This window comes from Lagopus muta, chromosome 2 (assembly GCF_023343835.1).
Source record: "Lagopus muta isolate bLagMut1 chromosome 2, bLagMut1 primary, whole genome shotgun sequence".
In the NCBI taxonomy this organism is placed as follows: domain Eukaryota; kingdom Metazoa; phylum Chordata; class Aves; order Galliformes; family Phasianidae; genus Lagopus; species Lagopus muta.
This window is the reverse complement of record NC_064434.1, coordinates 5,083,414-5,110,183: the sequence shown is the minus strand read 5'-3', so window position 1 is coordinate 5,110,183 and position 26,770 is coordinate 5,083,414. Positions and strand designations below refer to the sequence as shown.

General features: G+C 46.0%; 1 protein-coding gene across 13 annotated transcripts in view; it reads left to right on the top strand.

The window, feature by feature from the left end:
• EXTL3 (exostosin like glycosyltransferase 3) overlaps positions 1-26,770 on the top strand; it is a 131,932-nt gene that overhangs the window by 31,819 nt on the left and 73,343 nt on the right. For 8 of the 13 annotated variants that reach the window (XM_048937328.1, XM_048937336.1, XM_048937333.1 and 5 more), the window contains exon 2: positions 8,954-9,018. The exons of 3 other annotated variants lie outside the window; for them this stretch is intronic. The gene's annotated coding sequence lies outside the window, so the exon portion shown is untranslated. Of the gene's footprint in view, positions 1-1,295; positions 3,644-8,953; positions 9,019-17,186; positions 17,331-26,770 lie in introns of those variants that run through there. 2 more of the 13 variants (XM_048937331.1, XM_048937330.1) reach the window with 2 other exon arrangements.

Here is a 26,770-nt window from a genome sequence, read left to right as displayed (position 1 = left end):
ATCTCTGTTGTGGCTTCCAGCATTAGGGAAGCTTTGTGCCTACAATTGATCCTTTGTAGTCCAGAGAGCAAACATAATGCAGCAAATGCGTTCTATGCTGAAATGTTTATCAAATTACTGTAAAGGTCCTGGATGGCTCAGTACAGTGCAATCCTGAATCTTTCCAAAATGGTCAGTCACCACTCTATTTGAATGATGTGACTTTTTAAAGGGAGTGAAATAGAATCACGGAATCATTAAGGTTGGAAAAGATCTCCAACTCCATTCAGTCCAACCCCAGCCCACCCCACCATGCCCACTGCCCACATCCCTCAGTGCCACATCCCCATGGTTCTGGAACACCTCCAGGGATGCTGACCCCATCTCCTCCCTGGGCAGCTGTGCCACTGCAGCTCTGCTCTTTTGGAGAAGAAATTGTTCCTAATATCCAGCCCCCGGAACAACTTAAGGCTATTATTTCTCATCCTAAAATAAGCTCTCTTGGGCGCATGCTCTTGAGATGTGGGCTTGGATCCTCTGTAGGCCAATGCAGAGCTGCTGTACTGCATCTGAAAGTTCGCAGCTGTTTTTAATTTTAATGTGTGTACTGAGGCAGGCATGAAGGACAAAGAAGGAAAAAAGTCTTCATTTAACCTTGGTTTGTTGGTGGGTTTTTTTTTTCTTCTTGATTTAAGTGATTTGCAGAGTCATGTAACAAAATCTCTATGATCTTATTTCTATTAACATTAAGTAATCTTGCTATTAAGTAGACTTGCTATTAATGCTGAAGGGCATTTTTGCTCCTGCATGTATTGGAGTGTATTACTGCATAGCACAATTCAAAAAGATAGCAAAGATGATACTTCTCGGCCATGAGACAGGCTGGGATCTGCCTTCTCTCAAACATGAAGATGAAGTATCAGTTGGCAAATGGCTGCAGGACTGCCAGGAACCTTTCAGATGTTTTCAAAGGTGTGTGGCTGTTCCCTGCTGAAGGGGCCCTGCATGGCGTGGGGCATTTAGCTGGGCCAGTTGTACGCAGTCCTGACGTCTGGCAAGTGTTATTCAGGCAGCTGCTACCCAGTTCTTTCTCATAATGGAGCACAGAATATCTGAACTTGGAAAGCACCCATCAAGTCCAGCAATAATGCCATGACTTAAGGAGGTTTAGGTTGGATGTTAGGAGGAAGATTTTCCCCCAGAGGGTGGTGAGGCACTGGCACAGGTTGCCCAAGGAGGCTGTGGATGCCCCATCCCTGCAGGCATTCAAGGCCAGGCTGGATGTGGCTCTGGGCAGCCTGGGCTGCTGGTTGGTGACCTGCACACAGCAGGGGGTTGGAACTGGATGAGCATTGTGGGCCTTTGCAACCCAGGCCATTCTTTGATTCTATGACTTGAAGCAACAGTTAAATGACTGAGGAGCATTTTGGAGATAGGCGTCGTGAATATGGATTAACTGAAGCTGTTTGTTATCAAGGCTGCATTTCAAGCCTTGCTGTCTGTGCTAACAATATTCAAGTCTTTCTGGCTTCTCATGAATGTGATGAAGTGATGAAGGCTTGCTGCCTGCTGTCGCCTGCAATCCTCACTTTAGTAGATGGGGACTCAGTGGCTGCTGGCACGCACATTTGTCACCTGTGGCCACTCCTCTCGCTGTGTTGTGCTCTTTCCTCGCTGCACAAGGAGTTTTGCTAATTGGAGGCGAGCACTGAAGGGGCCACGTTCATTGTTCAGTATCATGAGTGAGCTCTCTGCCTCAGTGCCCATTTCAGGCAGCTGCATGAGGTTCAGCAGCTTTGTCTGCCACCATCAGACAGATCTCTAGATAATCCAGCAAATCTCTTTATTATGAGGGTGGGAAACAATGTGCTTTGATTTACAGATGTTGCTGCACAAAAAGTGCTTATGTGGAGTCTCTGAATGGCAGTATCTGGGTGTGTTTAGCATCCTTAATTTGAGTACATCCCTGTTCTGAACGCATCCTGCATTTCTGCGTGCTCTTCTGGACAGAGCATTCGTTGGCTTGCATCTGTAATGTGGATGGCCCTTTACAGGCAAGCAGATGATGAATAATTTTTTAGCAGTGTTTCAAGCCAACTTGAGGGATTTCTCTGGGTCAAGAGTCCTTGAATTTAATGGTAAGAAATACGAAACAAGCACTTCATCCCTTCCCTCTTCAACCCTGCCTGTAAAATTAAGACACACAGTACTGCTCTCTCATCCTTTCTGTTTTGTTTTTTTTTATTAACTCCTGTAAACACCTTTGCTTTCTCTCCCTCGCAAAGCTGCAGAAAAACTTGAGACCATTTTCAAGTGTTGGCTCCTGTATATGCAGGCACTTCTCTATGCTGGCTGTGTGGTCAGCTTGATCGGTAAATGAATGGGTTGAAACCTACTTGCCTGACAGAAAAGCTTAAATGTAACCGTGCTATGCTGTGCAGGTACACCACACTTGTACTGGGACCAGGGAAGGAGAGAGAGAAATGATGGTGGAGTAGGAATGCTCCTGTAGGCTCGGCTTGGTTTGAAGAGCTAATGAACTTAGGGTATCAGTTTCTTTACTGTTTAAGATGAGGACAGCGTTTGAATGGGAGGCATTTACGTCTTTTGTACAGATGTAGCTGTCTGTAGCTAAGCTGTTTCTTTTCTTTCCCTGAGGTCTGCTTTATAGTCAATGGAGAAAAGCAGCCGTTTGTGCGGGACAATTCATCTTGTCCTAAGTAGACATCTTGAACCAATCAAGTTTTATGTGGCCTAGGAGTGCCTGCTTCTTTTGCCAGCTACAGAGAGCCAGATCAAGCTCGTTCACATGCAGCAGTAATTGTTCATGGCCAACCACATCTCACTGAATGAGAAGTGGCATGCACAAGGCCAGAATGGGAAGCTGGAGAGGCTGTGTGAGCTCCTCTGAGCTGCAGCTTCCTCCCTTTTGAAATAACAACGAGGTGATGTGATCGCCGGATCCAGTTGTGCTTTATGGTGGCAGGTGGGGCTTTGTGATCCATTTCTTCCCATTACAAGGAGAGTCATGGTACAGTGATACAGATTGCTGTGAAGAAGTTGAAGGGTTTTTTCCCCTACTCTCCTGATCCTGGAAAGATGGACCAGTTTGGAATGATCCAGCTGGATGGGGAGATGTCTTTGTTGCAAGCTTGGAAAGAGACTTGTACTGTCACAAGGAGGAAGGGGACAACATGAAGGGCTTCTCCCAGTGATTTTTGTATCTCTGGTCAGATGTTACTGGAGGAAATCGCACTGCGAATGTTTTAACTCTCTAACTTGAGCTGAGACCATACAAAGCAAACCCTCGGAGCCTGCAAGGGGGGTTTTGTGTAGGAATCAAGCTTATTGTCAGCTGTGGTGTTCAGACCCTTGGGAAATCGTGACCATTGTCTGGGCTATTATTGCTTAATAAAAGCTTTGCATTTCCTCATTCAGACTCTCAGAAATCTGGTTCTCTGCTTTCAAAAATAACTCCGCGTGAGCTGCAATTGGGAGCATTCAGAGGAAATTCTTCAGCCATTTAAAACAAAGTGAAGGGAGGGGAAAGAAGCCTTCCTTGAAGTGCTTTTACTTGTCAGCAGAGAGTGATTGTGTCTGAGTCGTGCTTCTGCTCCCTGGAGGAAACGCATCGGGGCGAGAGCTTGCTTCTGTCCTGCCAAAGGTTTGTTTGTTGTAGCCTTGGATTTGGAGGATTTGCTGGGGAGCCCTGATGCTGGGACAGGTGCAGTGAAAGCCTCCTCTTGGCACGCCGCTGGTGCTGGCTGTCTCCAGGCAGGTGATGGGACAGCTGCAACTGACGCCTTTGGCTTTGAGGCTGCTCAGGAGGAAAAACCTGTGCCCATGGGCACCGAAGGACGTGCAGCACTTAGGGCACGCACTCGTGCCGACTCGGTGCTAGCCTCTGGGTGCTGCCCAGGGCAGGCACTGGTGGGTCCCTAGCAGGGGACAGACACAGAGCCAGCACCTTTCACAGCTGGCCTCCTCACTGCTGGATGCTGGGCTGGGAGTTTTGCTGAGCAGGGGAGGAGGCAGGGAATGATGCTGCGTGCAGGAGAGATTGTGCTGGGGGCTCTGCGGGATGCAGCAGCCCTGAAGTCCGTTCTCTGTAGTTTCTTCCTGACTCCTGCTGTAAGGCTATGGCCTTGCACAGAAGCCCTTGAACTATTTTGAAAATGCGTTTTTTTGAGACTTGTTTCTTTCCTCGTGTGTGTGTTCTTTGGGTTTATTTTCCTTCCCCTTGTGTGGGAATAATTACATTGCTTGTTTCTTATGCTCTGGCTTTGAAGAGGAGGAAGAACGTATTTGGGTTTGGTTTATTTTTTTCCTCCCGCATCAAGCAGTGTGGTTTCTGCTGTTAAAACGTTCTGGACAGCAGTTGCTGCCCACGTAGAGCACAGAAATGTGTGTTTAGTGGTTGTGAGGCATGCTGGCTCGGGGCGTGCCGCCTTGCTTTGTTCAGTGCCAGTGTAGAGCCATAACTTCTCATCCCCGTTAAGCTGGGGAGATATCATTTACATTATTAGCAAGTTGTGCACTGTGCAGGCCAGAATATATATACTCGGACATATACATGTATGGGATATGTACATAGGAAATGTGTTTTGAACTAGGAATTGGACGTGGTGATCCCTATGGGCCCCTTCCAACTCGGGATGTTTTATGAATTAAGCCTTTCTTTGGAGCTGCAGGTGGCTTGCAGGATGGAGGCCACAGCAGGAGGTGCAGGGGTTTACGCAGTGCCATAGGAGGCGGTGGTGGGAAGGCTGTCAGCAGGGGCATGGGCTCAGTTTTACCACCGAGATAGTAAATTTTCCACTGACTTGCCTTTTCATTGCATTGAGCAGCTTACAAGCTGTAATGAGGTAAGAAAACACAAAGAGGAACACTGGGGCAACTGTGGGCTGTGGCATGAACAGGCATTTGCTGTGTGAGAACGTGGGGAAAAGGCACGGTCCTGCAGCAGCAGACTCTTTTCACCTTTGTGCAGATTGATGGTGATTTTCTGAGTCCTCGTGTGCACCATTAACATTCCACACTTGTGTTTGGAGTGTCTGCTGTGGTTTAGTTTGTAGCCGTGTGACTTATCCAGGCCCATACCTGAAGAATATAGGTGCTCCCCCTTCTCTCTCTTTATTTATTTTTTTAATTTTTGTTTTTTTTAACCACTGGCATCTAAATATATCTAATAAAAATGCAGCCTGGGGCTCTTTAATGAGGCAGTAAGTCATTCCTGCTCCTTCTCTTTTTCAGAAGAAACCACCTCACACGCTGCTTTCTCTTTGTGCAAACTTCTGCTTTGCATTTCCACCCATTCATGGTAGTGTGAAGCCTCGCACAAAAGGCAGTAAGAAAAGGCTCTGCTGCTCCGACCCTTTTGGTGAGCGTAAACCCGAACTCTTGCAAAGGGAAGCAGCGAGTCCATGGGTTGTGGTGAGATTCTCTGATTTTTGAACCTTAAATTTCTGGGAGGAAATGGCTCTGCTCCAGGAACAGCTCTGGTTTTCAAGCGCGCTGCTGCTGCAGCAAATGGGCCACGGTTGCGGTTTGACAGCTGAAGTCAGGAGACGCCTGTGAAATCAGATTATGGTGGTGGCTGTGCGTGAAATCTCGGGTGGCTGAGCAGCACCGTCCCCGATGCACCACGTTCCTGGAGCAGCATTCCCTGAGTCGCCGTGCCTGAACGCTTGTTTGCTTCGCAGTGCTGCTGCTTTCAGCAGGACATCTGTTGCAGGGTTGGGCTGTGATCTGCAGCACTGAGGTGTGTGAATGGGGGAAGAGATGCACTTGTTTTGGAAGGGCTTGTTCCCTGTTTTGTTTTTTTTCCTATTTTTTCCTCTTCTCCCACAGCTCATAGGCGTGCGATCGCCTCCCGAGGTTCAACAAAGCCAAGTGCAGAGTCTGCACCTGAAGTCACAGCAGCCCCCGCTGTCAATACAAGCTGGGGATGTAAGGGTAGAGCAGAGCCCTGTCGAAAAGAACCTGGGGGTAATGATGGATGGCAGCTGAACGTGAGCCAGCACTGTGGCCTCGCTGTCCAGAATGCCAGCTGTATCCTGGGCTGCATCCAAAGCAGTGTGGCCAGCAGGACAAAGGGGGGGATCCTGCCTTTGTTTACTGTTCTGGTGAGGCCTCACCTGGAGCACTGCATCCAGATGTGGAGTCCTCAGTACAGGAGAGACACAAACCTGTTGGAATGCATCCAGAGAAGGGCCACAAAAATGATCCATGGAACGGAACACCTCTCATAGGAAGAGAGGCTGAGATTGCTGGGGCTGCGCAGCCTGGAGAAGGCAGCAGAGAGACCTGAGAGTGGCCTTTCCGTACCTAAAAGGGGGCTGTAAGAAAACAAGGGACAGATTCTTTATCAGGATCTGTTGTGATAGGGCAAGGGGAAATGGTTTCAAACTAAAAGGGAGGAAATTTAGGTTGGACTTACGGAAGAAGATCTTGCCAATAAGGGCAGTGAGGCACTGGCACAGGTTGCCTAGAGAGGTGGTGGGTGTCTTGTCCCCTTCAGACAGCCGAGGTCAGGCTGGACAGGCTCTGAGCTGTTCCTTCTCATGGCAGGGAGTGAGAGCAGGTGGCGTTTATGTGTTCTTTCTAACTCAATTCTGTGCTTATTCCAGGTGGGCTTTCATGTGGTAACAAGCTGTAAGTTGGGGCTCCTTTTGCCAAAGATGGATTGTGTAGCTGTGCTGCTTTACCATGGCTTTGGAGGAAGAGGAGGAAGGAGCCTTTGCAGCTCCGTGCTGTGATGGAGGACTGAAAGTCTGTGTCTAATTTTAGTGCAGAAAACAATGGGTCTGTGAGTAATTGTTTAACCACAAGCTATGTCAAAGCAGCTGTGGAAAAAGAAGAGGAGTTGACTGAGACTTCAGAGATGCCAGTCCTCATGAGAAGCTTCTGGGGGAAGGCAGGCAGGGCTGTGGTTTTGAATTTAATACCTCTTTTGATGGCCAGTCAAACCCCAGCAGTCAGATGCAGCTGGGCTGTGCACAGGCTGAGGTGCTTTATTTACAGACTGGGCATTCATTCGTTCGTGGACATTAAGGCCCAAGGATAAATCATTAACTGTTATACTGAAGCAGCAGCCAGGTGCCCGCTGAGCTGCATCCTCTCGCTGCTCCCCAGCACTGTGCGTCTGCTCGCTGCTAATCCACAAAATCCAGCTGTTTGCAGAACAGGTCTCTCAGTTATTGACACTAATTAGCCAAGTTCTGCTCTATGAATATTCCTGTGTTCTGCTCTTCCAAGCCATACAAAGTGCTGAACCCGTGTGACAAGCACCTCTGCACCCATCACTAATTGGCTGCGTGCCCCTGAGGACGCGTCCACCTCTGGGGAGTGGGAGCTTTGGTGTTCTGCTGCCGGGGAGCTCTCTCTCTGCCCTGTGGGCTCTCTCACAGACCTGTGCAGTAGTTATGTTGTTACATTTCTGGCCTTTGTTGTAATCGTTAGTTTCTCTTCTGTGCGTTCCGCTTAATAAACAGCGTGGTTTTTAATGTTATTTATTACCAAATTTGTCATTAGTGCGTTACTGTGATCGGTGCCGACGAAGCGCTGCGTTTGACATACCCTCCAGGTGGGGGTTGTGATTTAAGTGCTCTTCTGAAAAGCTTTTATGCCATGAGAGAGGCGCTTCTCGTGCTGCCAGCAGCTCTAAATCTCTGCCTCCAAAAACGCATCCTGCAGCACCACCTCTTCTTCCAGCTCTGCACCACGGAGAGTTGCATCCCCTGCAAATGGTGCTCTTTGCTCTATAGGTAAACAGGAGGGCTGCAAAGAGGAATCAAGTTGGGCTTGAATTTTTGTGTACGTTGGGGTTGAAGAAGCAGTGTGAGTCCAGCAGGTGTTCTGTGTTTACGACAAGGAGGGATGCTCTCTCAAAATCAGTACGCCTTGTCCTTAATTTTAAGTTTTTGGTCTCATCCAGAGAGCTCCTGGTTTTGCCATTTGATTATAATTTGCATTTAGATTGGCTGCCTGAAGCGGTGTCGCTCACGAAGGGAGATGGGGCTGAGTCCTGTGCAGATCTGACTGAGAGTAATGGCATTTACATAAAAGCCATTAGCTCTGTTATTGATAAACATGAACAACATCCATTTCGAGTAATTTTCTGATGAGGAGTCTTTAATATAAGCACACAATAGTGTGCCAGCAGTGACTCTCCTGCCCCTCATCCCTCCTCGCTGACCCCTTGTTGTTTTAAGGGCAAGTTTGAATGGAGATGTTATTGGCAGGGAGATGAGGAGGTTCCTATTCCATTTCTGTGGAGTGGCCAGTTATCTCCGTGCATGGTAGGGAATTATTTAATGCCCATCTTAAGGGAGGTCTCTGTTAATTGAATGTGGATTTAATGTCTCTCTGAAGCGCAGTTGGTCTGTGTGTGATGTACATTAATGTGTATGGCTAGTGATGTGTTTTACTTTTCTTTGCATCATAACACCACTCCGTGGGTAATCTTCTGCTTGATCACAATGGGGTTAAGCAGAAGTCGAGTGGCCCCTTCTTACAGGGGTACAATTTGTTGAACCAATGTGTCTGTTAAAGGCACTCCTCAGTGTGTGCTGGATTACAGCCCTTGTATTCCTTCTGGGCTGCATCTTGCTAAGGGAGTTCTCATTTCCCCGTGTAACAGGCAGAGCACACGTGTCATGGTGCTTTTGGTGGTCAGTGTGCATCACAAACAGACATAGTTCTCTGTAGCAGCCAATTTTTGTAGCTACTGGTGCCATTCTCTTACATAAATATCTTGCTTTACACTTGGATCAGGTCGGCCCTTCTTGAGAGCCTCTGGAGGCAAGCAGTCCATAGCTGATTTCAGGCACTGCAGCAGTGCTCTGAGCTTTGCCAGCATTCTTAGTTCTTGACCTCAGTGTCGTGAAGGATCTGCCCAGCTTTCCTCAGCTGGCCTACTTCTTGGCTCTGTCACTTTGCCTATACTGACAGCCCTTTTTTCCCGCTCCGATAGGATCCAGGTGAATGAGTGGACAGCTGGCTACAGAGGAGAGACAGATTGTTTGATCACCTTTTCCAGTAAGTACACTTACGTTTCTAGGATGGGACTTTCTGTAATGCCTTTCTGAAATGACTTTCTGTTGTCACACTGTGTAGTGTCTTCAGGTTGACTTCACTGGAGAGGAGCATTAACTCTGCTTATTTGGACAACGCTGCCATAGAAATACGAACTCCCTTGGCTTACCTTTTGTTCTGAGAGAAATGGAAGCTGATGGTTCCAGTTCCTTTTATCCAAAGTGCTACGTTCTGCCTGTACCCCACTTCCAGTGGTGTGCACTTTCCAGCAGAACAAAGAACCAATACAGCTGTGCCTTGTACCTGTTGGAGGCTGTGGGAAATCTATGCTGAAGGCATTGCCACATAATTCAGTCATGTGTCATGTGTGGTTTCCTGTGCTGCAGAGCAGAAAAGGCCCTGGGGTCAGGAGAGCAAGAGTTCACCTGCTCTATTGCAGCCTTGCTGAACTCGACGAGCAACCTGCTCAAATGCAGGGGTTACTCTTAGAGGCATGCTGTAAAGTCAGTTAAATGAGGCTTGACTTGACTTATGGGATGGAAAGGGTATGAAGAAAGAACTGGAAAGCACTGCCTAGTACGTGGCAAGGATGGCTTTTTTTTTTTTTTTTCCTGAAAGGAGAAAATTCTTATTTCATGGGGACTTTTTACACATTAAAATATCTTGCACGCACACTAATGGGCTGAAATAACAAGCCTATGCTTTATGAGTTGTCTACAAGTATTGTTACTGTGAGGGACCTCAGTTAATGCATACTGGTTAACTGGAACATGTTGGCCCATCTGGTGCACAGCCAGGCTCAAATAGTTAACTGCCTACTGTAGGCATCTGCAAGCTGACTCTCAGCTTTTGGATGTAAAATGCAGGCACAGACACAGCAGGTGAGCGTGGGAGCTGTGATGGCTGAGACCACTGCACAATTAATTTCATTGTAATGACCCTAGCAGGTTGCTCTCCTAAGGATGGGGTGGTGAATTTTAGAACTGAAGGTGTTCATAAACAAAGGACAAGGGGAAATGGTGTGTCTGAAAACTGGAATGTGTTAGCAGGTTGGTTTAAAGACATCCTGGGAGCAGGGCAGATAATGCTTGTGCTTCTATGCAAAAAGGGGAAAAAAGAAGCTTTCTGATGTGTGGCTTCTTATTTTCTCACCTCTGGCAAGTATCGTGAGACATGCCTGATGTCCTTGGTTCAGCTGATCTGTTCCTACCTTATGCACCATTCATTTAGCTGTTTGCTTCTGAATTCAGGACAGTCTTTCTACCTTTGGCACCTTTTGTAGTGTGCCATACGCAGTGGGGACTCCCTTCTCAGCTGGCACGATGGCTGCTGCAACAAATGCCGTGAGGAATGCTAAAACTGAAAGGAGCAGGGAGGTTGTGGGAAGAACAAATGACGCTGCTATTGGTCAGTGCTGCCCCATGGTCATAATCGACAGGTCTAATCCCAAGTGTGCTTAGAGTCAGATCCGCTGACTTCAGGAGCTAAAATAAGTCAATATCATTGAATTCTCTTTCTCCTTGTGTATCTTAAGGAGAGTACTGTAAGCTGTAGCCTGACAGCTGTGCAATCTGCAGAAGGCCACAGGGCTGTGTCGGCTTCCCCAAGGGCATATTTTGGCCTGCAGAACTCTTATTACAGCCAATGCTGTGTATGGCAGGCTCAGCACTGACCTTCAGAACCAGGTACGCTTCTGTGAGCCTGATGAAGAACAGAAGTGGGAGACAAGGGTTTGAGGCCTGGAGTCCCTTTGTAGGGCAGAAGATTGTGATTCAAGCAAGAAATCTGCGTATATGAATTCAGATCAGAGGAAATGGCAGAGGAATAGAACAGATGAGATGTTGGAGACAGGCTCTGTCTTTGACTGCCATGGATAGGAATGGGAGAAGAAACTGTTTCAAAGAAGTTGTTGACAAGTCATTGTTTCTGAAGACTGCGCGCTAAATGTCTGTATAACTGGGCTGGGGTTGGAATATTAGGAAGCTTCTCTTCAAGCATCACGTGAGGCTTCGTGACTTGGCAGGGAAGGTACATGTTGGGGGAGGCTGTATTGCAGGGCCCTTGCTGTCAGTGGAGGTGGTTGATGCTTCCTGGGCTCACTGTGGATGTGTTTGCCCTCTGTCTGCTCACAACAGCAGTTAAGAACTCAAAGTGAGGGCGGTTTGGTATTGCACTCTAGTATTCCAGACTGAAAGATCCAAAGCTGATTCAACTATCCTCATTACAGATGTTCTGTGACTTCAACCATCTTCGCTGCTCTTCTGCCCTCTTCTGATCAGAACTTCTGGTTGTGGTGCACATCTGGGTTTTCCTCTCTTGAATGTTCTTGGAACCTTACTTGTTAGAAGCTTGAAAGAGCCCTTTGGTTTGGGGGCCAGGCTTTTTGTTTCAGTGCTGTGTTTATCACCCTGGAAAAGAGGCCAGGAATTTTGTGTGCTCCACATAATAATAAGCCATAGATATCTTTTTTTCTAGAAGGCAGAAATTTGTGCCTAATCTAAAGACTATCAGAAAAGCTATGAATAAACGTGATGCATTCCAGTGCACTGAGTCACTGGGACAATGTAGTATTTAACAAAGAGCCCCGGCAGATATTGTGTGCCTTTGTGCTGAAGCTGTCAGCCAGGATATGTGACATATCTTTGTATCCTGCAGCAATTTCAGGAAACTAAATGGCTGTTAGCGTGCACTGCCTCTTCTAAACGGGGACACACAGTGCTTCAGATGTTAAGGCTTCTCCCACCCTGCATTGGTTGAGGGGAAATTGTATCAAAGAACAGTTCTTATCTGGATAAACATAGAACTGTGTCACCAAACAGGTACTGATTCTGCCAGGAAGAGACATGCTCCTCCATCCCCTGTGCTTTGCATAAGTGCTGTTTATTTTATTAGCGCTGAGCTTCCCAAAAGTAGAACTGAAATACAACACAATTAAAATCTTAGCGTTGTGGTCCCAGGTCTGCAGTGATGGTGTGCAGACTGACGTGCCAGGGGCTGAGCCAGCTCTGTGGTTTTGTACTTCAGCCCTGACTCACATGCGTGGCTTTTGTGCTACTCTAAGGTGAATCACAGCTCGGGCGAGTGTGGTTAAGGTCCTGCCCTGCGGTCAGACTGAGAAGCCAGGTTCTCAAGTCACAGTTTTCTTCCTCAGCACTGAGTTCACAGCTGTGTGACCTATCTAGAGAAGTGTTTACCTGTATTCAGTGCAAATCTCCATGTCCCAGGGCATCCAAAAAGTGGATTTCCCTTGGACAGGGGATGTGCTTGACACGAGGAGCAGGAGAGATGCATGCAGAAACCATGGGATGATCAGGACTCCTCTTGTATAAAATAGTTCTTCCTCATTGTTCTTTTAACACATGCACATGTAAAGTTGCATGCAGCTAGCTGAGCAGCCTTCAGGCAGCCCCCAGCGACAATTTCAGGAATGGTTTAGTAAAATAGTAAATTGAGAGTAATTTTTAATGTGGTTAGGATCCAAACAGCCAAATAACTGTTTCTCTTGTAGGATTTGATGTTATTTTTGGCTAGGCTGTCCTTACAGGGTGCAAATGTGCCAGACGTCGATCTGTACAAGAGATCAGCTCTTCCTGGACAGCACTGGAACACGCTCTGTGTATTTGTCCTTGTATAGTACACTGACTGAATAATATGGCCAGCATGGAAAGGGCTTGTAAAATGCTGACTGAAGTGTTGCACTTCTGCTTTGCACAGGAAAACAGCCTGTGGTGGAGACGCTGCATATAGTTTTAGTCCTCATTTTGCTTGGAGCAAGGGATGGTTTGGTGCCCTTGCTGGGATCCCTGCTCTGAATGGGGAGCTCCAAGAAGCCAACTTACACCATCACCCAATTACTTCTTCGTTTAATACAGCCATTGAACTTTGGACTTGAGGCTGCATGGGACAATGCTGTAATGGTGGAGTGGTAACAGGGAGCCTTTGTGACACAGTGACAAAGCCAGCTGTATGTGCTGAAGTGCTCCTGCTTGCTAAGCCTGTAATATCAGTCCCACTTCTGTTCTCCTCCCTTCCCCTCCAGGAATTGGTTTGTACTTAGGTAGAATAAGTCACTGTTTGTGTGTTTATTTCTTTTCTGCTTACATTTCTCATTGAATCCCACAGTGGGTAGGAGGGGGAGAGCTCAAGTGAGGCTAAAATCATGTCATGTGCAGATTTACAGTTCCCCATCCTTCCTATCCTCTTGGTGTTAGGTTTTTTTCCCCAATATTAAATCACAAAGTTCAGCTGTTCCCCAGCTGATCTTCTCCAAGCTCTTTCCTGGGCTCATTGCTGAGTTGCTCAGGACAGTGTCTGAGCAGGTTTGCCAGCCGTATTTGCCATGCTGTCTCTGCTACAGGGACAAGCTGTAGAACAGTTTCTTCCTGCTCCTCTTACGCCTCCATCCTAAAAAGGAGAAATATACAGAATATACAGAGATATCATTCAGGACTTGTGTCGTAGAGAAGAGCTGGAATGCATGAGCATGGATAACTGTGGGATGACATGAGGCTTTCCCAGCAAACTGAAGAATACCTTGGCTCCAGCCTGCATCCTGACCAGGTGAATCAGTCCAGATTACCTCCAGATGTTGCCAGAAGGATGTTGAATATGGATAATAGATGATCTTAAATGCTGGATGGAGGCCAAAGACCTGACCCAGCAGAGGTCCTCCGGGTCGTCAGATGGTTGCTTTGATTTGCTCTGTTGTCTGTCAAGCACCCCAGGTACTGTAGCACTGAGGTATGGCTCTTTGGCTTTCCTTAGTGCCTCCTGATTACAATATTACTCATGTATCCAAGGCTGATTGGAAGTAATTCATGTATGTCTGGACTTTGGCACCTGGGACTGGTGTGGTGTTGCAGACTGTTAGCAAGAATACTTGAAAGTGCAAAACACGAGAACAGATGATAACTTGCCTGATAGGAAGATGTTCCGGTGGTTATTTAATAACAAAGCTATTTCAAAGTGGTTAAAAAAGTACTAAAGGGGCTCTCCAGGAGTTTCACATTATTATAGTAGGGACTGCGAGGCAGGGAACAAGTTAAATAATGTTTGCCAGAAGCACTAATTTGCTTCTGTGAGTAAAATCTATAGACAGCTGGAGGTAAACACTTTCTGAATAGCCTCAGACTTGATAAAAGATTGAGTAGTGAAGTTTCAGTTTGGATAAAAGTACATCATCTCATGCTGTCAGCTGGAGCCATTGCTACGCTGCTGGTTTGCTGGGAAGTTTGGAGAGGGGTGCCTAGGATTGATAAGGGAAGCACGAGTGAAATCCTCCTCCTTTTGTGTGATTGAGGATGTTTCCAGTGCAATTTGATCACAGAAGGGCTCAATATGAAAAGGATTTACTTTGTGGAATTGTTCTGTCATTACTCAGTGGGATAATTGACTTCTGATTAGGAAGAAAATAAAGCTGAACGTGTGTGTTTGAGGTTATAAAGTCTTCTTCAAAAGGCAGAGCTCTTACACAGCGACAGCTCTGACAAGAACAGGATGCTTGTGACTCCTTTATGCTGGCATTGATGTAACAGCTGTTGTTGTTTAAACAACTTGTTCCTTCCTTCTTTGTGCTCCTTCCTCCTCCTGTTGTAAATCAAAGGAAGAAGAGTGGGAATCAATGTTGTTATCTTATAAAAAGAAAAGGTAATTAAATTTTTTCACCTCTGGAAATGGTTTTGTCATGTGAATCATGTAATCCTAGAATGGCCTGAGTTGCAAAGGCCCACGATGCTCATCCAGTTCCAACCCCCTGCTGTGTGCAGGTCACCAACCAGCAGCCCAGGCTGCCCAGAGCCACATCCAGCCTGGCCTTGAATGCCTGCAGGGATGGGGCATCCACAGCCTCCTTGGGCAACCTGTTCCAGTGCCTCACCACCCTCTGGGGGAAAAACTTCCTCCTAACATCCAACCTAAACCTTCCCTAATCCTAAACCTCCCCTAAGTCATGGCACTATCACTGGACTTGATTATCCTTATGGATGCTTTCCAACTTCAGATATTCTATGTTCCATTTTGAGAAAGAACTGGGCAGCAGCTTGCTGAATAACACGAGCCAGACTCTGCTAAGGAGTCTGTGCCCTTCTTTCTTGTTGCCTTCCTTTAGATTACTGGGCTGAAGTTTCATTTCTGCTTCTATGTGCAAGCTTCAGCTTGGATCTCTTTTAGACAGTGCTGCAGGAAAAATTACCTGGAAACACGAATCTTTAATAATCATCACTGAAGAGCCAGGTTATGACCCTGCCTGTTAGTATTTCCATTTCTGACAAGAGTCAGGGTGTGGGTGGCTGACCTGGAATGGGTTCAGCAGCATTGCGCAGTGCCTCAAGCCCTCTTGTGCAAATGTCCAGCTTGGCTGCTGCTCTGAATGATGCAGATCTTACAGGTGTACTTCAAGTCTTAAAAGAACACTTTCAGAATAGAGTTTTCAGTTGGAAGAAGTGGAAGATGAATGCATTGCTACATTGAAACTGCCCGTAAGGAGGGGAAAACACACTTCTTCCCATTCGTCCTGAATCCTCTGTTTCATCTTGTGCTGATCCAGCTGCTCTCTTTCCCTGTAGACAGATTCAGTGTCCTTTTAATTCTGCCTAAAGCCCTCACTGTGAGGCATGGCAGAGCTGATGCCTTTGAGAGGGAAAGGAAGCCTGTCTTAGGTCTCTGGGGAACTAATTTATACCGATAGTCTTGGTTTGCTGTTCAAGTGTGTCTCTGTTGCTATATGCTTCTACCTTTGAGATGCAGAGTGAGGTGGTTCATCAGGTCTGCTGCTGGCTGTGGGACTGTAAACACAGTTCTTGATCTTTTACATGATGGAGCAGGAGGGATTTTGTATCAGCAGCAGTGTAGCCTGCAGGAATGGTGGTAGTTCATCTGTACTATGCGCTCACGTTGAGTACTGTGCTCTGTTTAGGCCCCTTGCTACGAGAAAGACATTGAGGTCCTGGAGTGTGTCCAGAGAAGGGTAATGAAGCCGTGATGGGTCTGGAGCATCAGTGTTATGGGGAGTGGCTGAGGGCACTGGGATGGGTCAGTCTGGAGCAGAGGAGCTCAGGGGAGACCTCAGCACTCCCTGCATCTCCCCAAAAGGAGGTTGTGGTGAGGTGGGGATCGGGCTCTGCTCCTGAGTAGTAGCGATAAGATGAAAGATGTTTGCCTCAAGTTGTACCAGAGGAGGTACAACCATCAGGTTGGATATTAGGAAACATTTCTGCTCTCAAAGGGTGGTGATGCAGTGGCACAGCTGCCCAGGGAGGTGGAGGGGTCAGCATCCCTGGAGGTGTTCCAGAACTGTGGGGTTGTGGCACTGAGGGATGTGGGCAGTGGGCACAGTGGGGTGGGCTGGGGTTGGACTGGGTGATCTTAGAGGTCTTTTCCAACTCAAATGATTCTATAAATCGACAAAATATTTGTCCTGAAATGGGATGGTTCAGTAATTCTGGTCAAAGTTGGATTTTGTTCTTCTTTCTCAGCAAGTTGTGGATTCAGCCCTTAACCTTTTCACAGAGGAACTTTTATTTATTATTAGTAGTAGTTTTATTTTGCAAGTGACACTAGCAGATTAGGATGTGTGGGAACAGAATAACTTCACCCTTGCCAGCCCTGATAGATAGCACTGATATATTGTTGTCTGGTTGGATTTTATTTCGGTACAGTAAGAAATCCTTGCATATATAAAGAAAGTATATAAAGAAGGGTTTATGGCTGCTTTCTTTTTTTTTTCTTTTTTTTCAAACTGTAGTTAGGAAAAAAAATGGGGCAGTAGTTGGCTGCTAGCTGCTGAAGCAGAATGTCTGAAATAGAAGGATGTCTGTGTCTGCCTCGAACACGGAGTTCACACGCTCCAGAAACTTGAAGTGGAGCAAATCCTGGATGGGAAAAGCTTTTTAAAAGCTCTGTGAGAAATCCCAGGCCAACAGGGGGTAGATAGAAATATCAACAGGAGGAAACAACCGTGTCTTCTGCCCACGCAGCCCAGAGTCTGTGCTCGGAGAGGCTTTGCTCTTGCAGAGAAGGTGGAAATGCAGAGCGGCTGAGGGAGGTGAGCGGTGAAACCCAATGTGTGATGCCATCACTGAGTCTTCTGGTGGTTTTCTCAGGCAAATTGAGGCCTGCAGTTTTGTTGTTTCTTTTCTTTCTTTTTGTTTCTGCTGTTTGTTTGTTTTATTCAGAGCAAGCATTCCCATTACACTGTGCACATGAAAGGGATATTGTGCTGTCTGAGATGGATGAGAAGTGAATAAGCTGAGAGCAGTGTAGGTCATCACCTGTCAAGTGACTCTCAGAAGCATTAATGAGCAGCAGCCCAAGCCCAGGTAAAGTCATCTATAGGTTTTTTTTCCCTTTCCTTCTAAACCTGTGATCATTCCCCTCCTTGGGCAACCTGTCCTTCACCACCATTAGCTTTGTCTCCCTTTTCTTTCTCCGTTCTGAAACGGAACCGCTTTAATGACAATTGATGTCTGCTCCTGTGGGGTAGAGAGCTCTGTGGTGATATCAAAGCATTTATAATAGAATAGCTCATCCTTGTGTTGGGAGAGGAATAATGGATGTGAGATACGGCTTTATAGTTAGAAAGCTATCTAAATTTAGAGTGCACTTGTGCATTGTAGCTGAACTGATACATTGTCAAGCCGCTGCTGCGAGGGAAGGTTCAGCTCCCAGCGTTGTGCTCCCACTGATCTTTTTGTGCTGATGTGTGCCTGATTCCTCCCAGCCTAACTCCCCGAATCCTCTCACCGAGGACGCAGGCTTTGGAAGTAGGGAAGAGATCTCTTTTCTGCAGCAAGATGCCATTAGATCTGCTGAGCTACAGCGCAGAACCGCGTCCTAAGTGAAGTCTCAAGTGTTAATGTTTGAAAGGTTTGAAATGTTTACAGTTGGCCAGCTCTCTCTCATAGAATCATTAAGGTTGGAAAAGGCCTCCAAGATCACCAAGGCCAACCCCCAACCCGTCCCATCACCACCGCTGCCCGCATCCCTCAGTGCCACCTCTCCATTGTTCTGGACACCTCCAGGGACGGTCACCCCACTCCTCTCCCCATAAGAAGTGATGTGTGGGGCAATTGGAAAAGCAGTGCTTTCGTATTATGGTGCTTTCCCAAATCAAGTTGCTCCCCTGGAGATAGTTGTGTTCGCTTACAGCCACCTTGCTTCAAAAAAAGGGCAGGAATTGTGGGCACGTTGTTTAGGCAGCATATGCTCTGTGATGTTTTCTGTGCTAGAGCCAACTTGGAGAAAGAATGAAAAAAGAAATGTTTAGCTCATTCTTGCTGGATACTTAATGAAGCTCATTGGCAGCAGTGTTCACTCCCCAGAGATCTTTCCAGAGTCATTAGGCTCAGTGAAGGATGATCTGGAAGAGTCTGCCTGTAAGAAACTTCTGCTTCTCTGAAGTGTGAAATGTTTCCTGGCTATAGGAGCTGTCAGCCACCCCTGAGCAGCTGCAAAAAGATAAGAGGAGCTGGGAAGGGCAGGCTGAGAGATTAGTACCTCTGTCTGTAAATATGTAATGACATATAGGGCAAAAAATCCTTCAACTTAAAGGATAGTACTACACCTGCAAAGGGAGGTGGACAAGAATTTGCTGCTCTTCTGCTCAGCTGGCTGCCCTTTAGAAAATGGCCATTTTCAAGAAGGGTTTTGGTGCAATTTCCAGGTTTGACTGTGATGATGTTTTCAGTGCAGCATTTTGAGGTAGAAACCTTTACTGAGCATAACCTTGGGCAAAATTTAAGAAAATCAAGGGCAATAGGGAGTGATAAAAGAGTTGGCAGTCACGCAGCTATGGATGTGTGTGGGAAGGCCGAAAATGCGCTCTGCCTCTTGTCATAAGAAAGGGAATAACTCTGTTGTCAGGAAAGTAGAAGGGTACCTCCTGCTGGCTCCTGTCCTCCTGAGTAGCAGCCGAAGCACAGCTGTATGTTGTGTTGCAGAGTCCTCACAGGGAGGTGGATGTGCCAAATGAGCTCCAAAGCCGTGAGCATTTGTTGGAAGGACCCCAGAACAGCAGCCAGGTACAGTCAGTGCAGCTGCATCACATTGCAGTGTGTTAAAACAGAGCAGCATTTCTTGTCTGGAAGTGCCTTGATTGGAAGGTGTCAACAAGATGAGGTGTACTGCAAATAAATAGATTTCTGCAGGACTTGTTCAGCATGCAATGGATGCATTTAATAATGTCACAATATTTACTCATTTATCTAGAAGCCAAGGGCATAGGTGAAATTTTGAGCAAAAAAAACCCCACCATTGATTCTATCACTAAAAATGCAGTTAAGACGCATTATTTTAACTCCTGTGTTACTTTCATTCTCGGGGAGCAGATTGGAGAAGCAGCAGTGAGCAGTGAGATGGCAAAGGAAACAACCTGCAGCATGGGAAGAGCCAGGGCTGGGGCTGAGTGCAGTGAGCACACAGGGGCTCCCACGAAGGCAGGAGATCAGAAGGGCTAACCAGATGCAGCTGCACACATCTGCTGGCCCCACTCCAGAACTTTTCTGATGTCTCCTCACAGTGGCAGATTGTAACAGCACGTGTAATGTTGGCATTACACCACTGGCTGTCTGCTTCTTTGGTTAGGTTTCAGATTTGCTGGTTTTAGGCACTGCTTTGGCCTTGGATTAGCAGAGAGAAGGTTGTCAGTGCCCCATACAGTAGCCACTAAGCTGACTTCTCATGGCTGCAGTATGCTGTTCCACATACCAGCCTGGTTCTGCAAACCATGCCTTGCAGCTCCTCCAGATCATTGCTCAGGCAGTCCATGAGTCCAGGGGAAGCTTTGTGTCTCTGCTGGGTCTCCCTGTCTTTAGGCAGGCAGGCCCATGCTGCTGGAGAGGTGAGGTTAGAGAGCAGGTGGAGTTGTGATGGAGTTTGAAAAAGCCCTCACCTCCCGTGCTGCATGCAGGGAAACGTGTCTGGAATGGTGCTGGATCTGAGTAAAGTATTCTAGACAGTGAGACTGGATGGTTTGAAGGACAGCTTGTATCCCTAAGCTCCTATTTCCTGACAGGTATTTTAGTTTGAAGAATGCTTTAACTCGATGTGCTCAGCGCATAGTAAGCCTCCTAGGTGAACTGGTAACTGCTGCTGAACTGGTGCATGCAAGGGATTTGAGATGGACTCGGCTTCACTCAGGCATCAGTTGTCTCCGTAGCAAGCGTGGGACATGCGTTTGTGCTGAGGTCAATGGGCATCACTGCACGAGCAGCAGTGTAAGGCACAAGGGGTCTTTGTCAAGTGTTACAGAAGAAATTAAAACGGGAACAAGGTTTCAAGCTATGTATTTTACACCGTGCTCGTTTCCAATCTTCTCCTAGGCTGTGCTGTGTTGAAATGAAATGTTTTAAAGTAGTTGATTTTATGCCTTTTGCTATCTAAAGTCTTTGGACGTGCTCCACTTATTCTTAGGTTCCCTTTCCATTTACATCATTAGATGCATTTCCATATGAAATACATACATAATCAGCTGTCTGAAGGGCATTTTTAGATGGGGAAGAACTCCAAATATTCATATTCTCATGGTAAGATTGCAAGCATTGCTGCACTGTGTATTTTAGTTCACACTGTGTGTTTATGCATATTCTTCCTGTCCCTGCAGATGTTCCCAGCTTCTCTTTATAGATCCCATACACTGACCCTTCTCAAGAATACAAAATTCTCCATGTCACTTTAAGCTAATGACTGTTTTAGGTTTTTGTTTTTTTTTAGATCTAAGCTCTATTCTGCAAAAGACAGGAATGTAGGTGTCTCAAATTCTTCATGCCTCTTCATGATAAATATTTCACCAGCCTTTCTTTCTCCCTGCTTTCACTCATGACACTGGATGACATTGGCACTAACAGCTTTTTTGTTTTATCGTGCTGAGGAGCAGTGTATAGATAGTGCCATATAGAATAGGCAGCTCCTTTGGGTTGGTAGCAGTTGCTGTTGATGTCTAGGCATAAAGCTACTTTCAAATACTTGGTGTGCTGATACAATGTGTAATTAGAGGGAAGGTGGATGAAACTTGTTTGCTGCTGGATTCATAGGGCTTGCCTGGGGCTCAGCGAGGAGGAACTCAGCCAAAGCTGAGGCTCCAGTCCCTAATTGGAGCATTGTGTGGGGGAGATGCGGGAAGCATTCCTCCTTTTTCAGCAGAGCAGAGCTGGGGGTGACAAGGATGCGCTTTTCCCTCCCTGCTGTGGAGCTCTTGAACTGGAAACGCGTGATCTGAGTGTGAGTGAGTGGCCCGAGAGCACAGGACGTGTCCCTGGGCTCTGAGCACACAGCGGTGGGTGGCTGGAAAGCAGCATTGGGCAGCACAGGGAATAGAGCAGAAGTGAGGGAGAAATTTCACAGCTTGAAGCCCTGTAGTCTCGCAAGGCTGGATGACTGTGATAAAGGAAGCTCAAAGAAAGAGCAGTTGCTGGGTTTTTTTTGTTTTGTTTTATTTTAAACAAATCATAAAGGGGTGATATTGCTTTAAAGCTTGTATACAGCTGGCTTGCTTCCTTGTGAAGTCAAGATTTCTGCTGGGGCAGTAGGCATGGGGAAAACAGAATCATCATCAGTCCTGCCCTGGCGGTATTCTGGGGACAGCTGCTGGACTGGGAAGGGTAACGTGTGCTTTTGATGCTGTGTGTATCTATGGGGCATTTCATAAGGAAAAAGAGCAGATACCTGATGTGAAAAGTACCAGAGAGATTAATTCCTTTCTCTACAAAATAAGGATAAATACTTCTTGATCTGCCAAAGCGGGCTGTGTGGATTTAATTAACTTCAGTAAAATGCTTGTGGATAGCATCTTTCATCTGAGAATGTAAAGGCAAAATATATTCTAGGCATTCTCACTCAGCTTTGCAATTACTCCTCCAGCTGTCGTGAGCCGTGCCAACAAAAACTACTCTCCTGTCATCAAGGGATTGTTGATGCCTTGTGACTTGTTTTGAGTTTGATATTCTCTTTCCCCCAACTCGTTTTCCATGGTCTCTATGCAAAATATAGCATGCTCTCCAAATCGGGGGGAGAGAATAAAACCTTTTCTGCCACAAACTATTTGTGTCTCATGTCGTCCTTGCTCTCCTCTTTTGGTCTGTGCCCTTGGAGAGGAGGAGAGAAAGGCTCTTTTAATTATTGTTTTTTGTATTATCGAGTTCCTGAGAGTCTGGATAGTTAAGACTTACAGCTTTGCTCTTCCAAATGCTAAGGTTATTGCTAACAATACTTTATGAAGGTCTCCCTATAAAAGTCAATGCTACTCAAATGTAGTTTATTTACAGTTTCCAAGAGAATAATACCAGTTTTAGATTAATAAGTTAGAAGTTCAACTCGGGTGTCACTGCAGCTTCTATGGGACCCTAAGCAGATGTACAATGGGAAGAGTAGGATCATAGAACCATGAATGTAGTGGAAAAGACCACTAAGATCAAGTTCCGTTCTCAATCCATCACCACTGTGCTCATTAAACCATAACCCTCCAATGGAGTAATTCCATTCCCAAACAGATTCACTGCTGTTGATACTTCCTTTGGGACTGGGTGCTTGCGCAGCTTCTCCATCCATCCTGATGTGTCCTTGCCACAGAAGTGGGTGCACACTGCAAAGCTTAGGTGAGTTTTCAAGTGGGCTGGCTGTGGGCTGCCTCCAAGGGAAGTGCAGAGATGGAAAAACTGGTTTTAGGAAAATTGGGTACCCTCAAACACTGCCGTGAGTTTACAGTTTAGGAAACGGTGGGTATTGCTGTTATTCTTGGAAGGATTCATTAATCTTGACTTTAAAAGCATGAGACATTTTTTTGATATATATATATATTTTTAACTTGAAGAAAGTGCAAAGCATCATTTGAAGTCTTTGAACATTTAAGCTCATAATTATGTGTGGGAATTAAGGCTACCAAAAAAATCACTTGAAGAGTAGCTGTGTAACGGCCGCCTTCATCAACCCGTGTGTTGATGCTGGATCTTGTTGCTTCAGCACTTACATCCTTGCTCCTGTCTCTCTTCAGACAGAGATGGGAGAGTGGGCAGGAGCCTGTCCCACTGCACGCATCTGTTGGACAGTGAGCAAGCTCTTTGTGACAGTTCTTTTCTTACTGGCAAAGCAGAATTTTCTTAAGAAACAGAGGAATAAAATACAGTGTGATAACTTGTTTTTCCTTGATCAGATCCCAAGTCATACATTGCAGAGTACATGGCAGGATGCTGTTGTTCGCTGATGCTTCTGGCTTGAGGGATTTGATGCTCCAAATTGAATTGAGTATCTCTGGCTCCCATTAAGGGGTGTGGGAGTTGTGTGAGCTCATGAAGATTTGTGTCCATGTTTGTCTGTGTGAACTTCGTTATGAGAGTAGAGTTGTCTGACTCCCACATAAAATGTAGCAAGCTTTCTTCTGCCTGGAAGAGAATGCTGAATTCTGCCAAGTGTGTCGGTAATTGTTTTTAAAACAGTAAATCTCAGCATGGTGCAAGCACTTCAATCCTTGTGGGATTCCGTGATATTTGTTGGGTGAGGACAGCGGTAGCAGAGGCACAAGCCAGCACTGCCTCCCTGTGCTTTGATGCCTTAAGAGGGAATGGAAGATTATTGAGTGAACGATAACTTAACGAACAAGTTTGATGAGAACGAGAGATGAGCTCATCTGAGCATCATAATAATTACTTGCTCCTTTATGCAACTCTTAAGGCTTGAGCTTGTCACCATGTTTCCAGCTGTGCTTGGGCTGCCTGTTCTCCATCATGGAAGTGGTGTGCTGGGAGCAATGGTCACGGTGCCGGTAAAGGGCTCGCTATGTTTGCTTGGAAAATGTCAGGAAAATGTTGCTTGATGTATGGAAACAGTTTTGCTTCAATGTCTGTTTCTGAAACGTTGATTCTTTCCTTCTATCCCTTTTTTTCCTATTGACTGCATGCCCCATTTCTGGCAAAGCTCTTGGGGCAGCTGGTACCAGCCACCTTGGGTGGGGGAATGAAGGCTGGTTGGCTTCAAGCACAAGGCTGAAAGAGGAAATGAAGCAAGCTTCAGGGATTTCTTGTGCAAAATTTGGTTTGTGTTGAGTGAAATGAGTAAGCAGGAGGCTGTCAGGCTGTATCCCTGGGATAGGAGCTAAACTCCTCTCCATCGGGCATCATCCTGTGGCTTTAATGCTGAAGAATAGCCTTCTCCTAATCTCACAGGAGTTTTTAATGTTCCAGTAGAGCTTCATTATCTGAAGATGGTTCAAAATTACATCTCTGAATTTGCAGTTCTGTTGTTTCAAGCACAGCCTTGTGTATCATTGCTGGATAATTCCTTTCAGATACAGAGAGCCATCGCCACGTGTTTCTCTCTCTGCTGCCTATTAACTACTTCTAGCTCTGGGGCTCTTCTGTTCCTGGATCAGCAGAGATCACCAAATGAGTTTGTCATTATTTGTTTCCTTCTGCATGTCTTAATTATGGCATTTAGAGGGGGACTTTTCCCATTTCTATCTTGTTTACTTGATCTTGTTGGAGGTCTTCCCTTTTGGCTTGAATTTAATTGCTGAATTGTATCTCAGGAACTTCAGCTGGTATTCAGCCACCCCTCGCTTTAAAAGCTGGGTGGAAGTCCATTCCTTCTACTTGACCTCTGTTGCCTTTTGATTTCCCTAGCAGGTCTGCTTTTCTGAAGTTGTTTTCCCTAAAATGGTGTGCTCAATTCCATTTGTGCCCTCTGAGCAGCCTTTTTCGCTCAATAGAGTTGATGCAATGAAATGAATTTGGAAGATTAATTTGTTATTCTCTAATATTTCCCAATTCCCCAACCTCCCATTTTTTTGAACAGAAACCTCCCACTGAGCTCTTTTGGAAGAGCTTTGTTTCTCAACTTTTCCCTTAAAGGCTGGCTTCCGGGCTACAGCACAAGTGTAATAGCCTTAAGTGTCCTATAATGCTTTCCACTTGCAGGCTCTCTAAGCCTTAGACCACTGTATGTTCACAGCTCTGTGGGAATACAGCTGTCTGGGAGGTGGAAAGATGACTATCATCTAGAGCTAGTCAGGAAGAAGGCCTTCCAGGGGATGGCTCCAAAAATGCTAGGAAGGCCGGAACACCTCTCCCAAGGAGAAGGGCTGAGATACCTTGGGGGCATTTATCTATAGGATAAGGGGTAAATGGCTTTAAAATAGAATCACAGAATGGACTGGATTGGAAGGGACCTCAAGGATCGTGGATCTCTAACCCTCCTGCCACAGGCAGGGCCACCAACCTCCGTATCTAATATCAGACCAGGCTGCCCCATCCAACGTGGCCTTGAATGCCTCCAGGGATGGACGGGGCATCCACAGCCTCTCTGGGCAGCTGTTCCAGCACCTCACTGCTCTCATAGGAAAGAACTTCCCCCTGACATCCAACCTAAATCTTCCCTCCCTCAACCTAAAACCGTTTCCCCTTGTCCTGCTGTTATCTCCCCTTTCAAAGAGTTGATTCCCTTTCCATTTATAGCCTCTGTAAAATAAAAGAAGGTTGGTTTGCATTGTTACAAGGAAATCCTTTACAATGAGAGCAGTGCTCAAGGCTGGGCTAGATGGAGCCCTGGACAGCCTGGTCCATGGAGGTGTCCCTGCCCACATACCCACTGTTTTGTATCACTTGCCTGTCTTTGTGTGTCTTGAATTCATTCTCTGCACTGCAAGTCCACCACATCATCAAATGAAGGCTGCCTTTCCTGTGCCTCTACCCAGCAAGATGCCTCCAGTCTAGCAGAGCTGGATTCATTTATTCATTTTAAAATTATTTTAAGCTCAATAATGTTGCTTTCTTTCTTTTTTTTTCTTCCTTCTTCCCCAGAGTAATAAAGCAATAAATTAGAAAAGCTTCTTTTATGCTTTTAGGAAATTGCAATTTTTGTTTGTGTGTCTTCTGAAATCTACAAGGAGAGAAAGCGGGCGTTTCTGTGGAATGTAAAGGTTCCAGAAATATTCAAAACCAAACGGAACGTTGAGTGGGTCTGTTTTCTCCTGAAAATGCTTTTTATTTTGTGAACTCAAGGCTGAGTAATCTTATTTAGAACCTGGTTCTCAGTTCTCAGCGCAAGTTGGCTTTGAACCTCTTGAATCTCCACACATAATTCATCCTTCCTGGCAAGTGCTCCCATCCTGGTGTTCCTTGTAAAATCAATAAGTGGAGATGAAGGAGAAAAGCAAACGTGGGGATCTTTGAGTGAAGGGCAGAGATGCTGCTTTTGCAGGCACTCGGAAGAAATGAAATTGGGGCAATTTTCCTCAACTCAAGCTGCTGTTCTTTTTCTATGTATTGACTTTCAAAATCTTGCTCATTCTTCTATTTCTGCTGGGAGGGGAGCACTTGTACTCCAGCTGATCTCCAGCAGATGGCTGTTAGGTAAGTGCGTGATCGTGAGAGAGAGACCTACAATTTCGCTCAAGCATCACAGATTAAATAACATTTCTCTCTATAAAAAGCACATATGCATTCTCTTAATGTTAGACCTTGTCTGTTTGATCGTGAAGCAATCTCATCTACTGAAACACGTTACAGAACTTTAACAGATTATCTCCTTAGATTGCGGAGGATTGTTTTGTAAGCTGAGACTTTCCATGCCTCTAGCTTGTCTGGGCAGCTTAGGTTTGCATGGAGAGCTGTGGTCTCAGCGTTGGTTTGAGGCAGTGAGTAGATATGTGAAGCTCATGAGTTGCATGGCCATTGTGTGCAGTTACCAGCTGTCACAGACATGATAATGCTCTTTTGTCATGAGGATTAAAATTATACCGCTCCCTTCCCTAATGAGTTCATTATTTAATTAT